We start from the raw sequence: 1,963 nt of genomic DNA, 5'->3' as shown, positions 1-1,963 counted from the left end.
GAAACTAGGTATGATTTTTGTAACCTGTTTAGTTAGTTACTTACTTGTGTATTTAATTGCTCTGAACACCAAATAAGGTACTCCCTTGGTCTGTATCTCAGAATCACCCCCAAGGTGATTAATTAGCAGGATGCTCTCTCAACCACACGTGCATACCTATTCTCTCACTTTCTCTCTCCTTTTGTTCCTTCTTCCTCTTTTCTACTTTTTCATCTCTTCCTCTCTCCTTTTCCCCTTCTCGTAGGCTTCATTGAGAGTCACAGCTTTACAGCTTATAGATACAATAATCTAATAAAACCCTTTGATTTCATAGAGGAGAAATTCAAGAAGGTTGAGAAGCTTGATTGATATCACAACAAAGTTTTCTTTTTCTTCCTCCTTTTTTTGTGCCAAGGCCATAGTATCATTAGGTTCGGTGAACTGGGCTTTGCTTATATAGCTGGCCCCTGCTTTACTCTAGTCCATTGTCTCAGGTTTGGGTCAACACCCAAGGCTATCTATGCAGCAATGGAAATAGAGCTGATAGAAATAGCTTTCTAAATAAAGAGATCTTGGAAGATTGACAAACAGGAGACGCTGTATCAATTTACTAATACAATATCTCACAAATATGGAATCTGGTAGTTTAGTGATTTTTTTTCTGAAAAAATGGCTTGGTTTTGCCCCTTTAAACAAACATAAACAAGAGAACTTCATTTGATATCACTTTCTTTGACAACGATGTTAATGACATTGTATTGTGTTACTCTAGCTTGCTATACCTTATACTGTTTTTTCACTTCCTATACTGCTTCAGGTAACTAGAACATAACCTCTTTGAAGGTCCAGGGACAGAAGTACATGGGCAGAATGCAAGGAAGAAATGGAGGCTTCTAAGTGACCTTTACATTTCATGCCACTGTTAGCTCTAGGTCAGCGTACGGCTATGCACTGTAGTCACTAAAATGTTGACACAGTTTAATAGAGATGCCAGATTTAGCACTTGAAATAAGAAGGTTATCAAGATGTGAATAGTTACAGCAAATTGCCTATTCAAGAGATATTGCTGCAGCCTCTATAACAAACACAGATGTTCTGTCACCATTAGCCACTGCCTGAAAAGCCAGTAGGAGGAGTAAATTTAAGGATAGCCCCAGGTATTCTACCTGAGCAGCAAAGTTCCCTTTAAAGAAATCCACCCACCTGGGTCAAAATGTTAGTTAGGTAAGGAGGTTTTGAGAACATTCAGCCATCTTGCTAATCTGGATTGCTAATGCTGTTCAAACAGTTTTGCTAGATATAAGCTATTGTAGTAAGAAAATAATTGGAATCTTAAATTGAGAAAAATTCACTCTTGTAAAGAAATACAGCAATCTCAGAGTTACTTTCAAGTCTCAGTTTCCATGAACAAAAGATTACCTTCTATGAGAGGAGCAAATCAACACTCTTATCCTCATGCTGTGGATCGCAGATTTTAGTAAGCAGGAAAATCACCTGGAGAGCTCACTGAAGCACAGATTCCAAGACAACCTCACCAAATTCTCTTTCAGTAACTGCCAAGTACACTAAAGGTATCTTTCTTTTAATCAGGAACTCAAGGTGATTCTGATGTTGACTGGGTACCACACTTTGAGAGAAAATTATGTAAACTGTTAATTTAGTGAAACATGTATTGAGTCCAGGCAGAGGGCCGATGACCACTGTGTCACTTTTAGTTACTTCCTTTGCCATAAGAAGAGAATTGAGGCGGAAGCCACAATCAGTGAGCTCTATTCCTGCCTCTACACTGGGTGAGTCTCTTCAGCTTTCTGAGCAAGCGTCAGTAACTTCTTCTTCTAAGATCTGTTTTACAGAAAACACAGGGTCATAGAGAAGATTTAAAAAAATATTGTATGTAAAAAAAATATTTCTCAAAGCATAAAACACCAAAGTAAGGTGCTTATTTTACTGAAGAATAAATGTTCGGGGAATTCGCTGACTCTGG

This window comes from Propithecus coquereli, unplaced genomic scaffold (assembly GCF_000956105.1).
Source record: "Propithecus coquereli isolate 6110/MARCELLA unplaced genomic scaffold, Pcoq_1.0 Scaffold32, whole genome shotgun sequence".
NCBI lineage: Eukaryota > Metazoa > Chordata > Mammalia > Primates > Indriidae > Propithecus > Propithecus coquereli.
Note: the sequence above shows the minus strand (reverse complement) of the source record.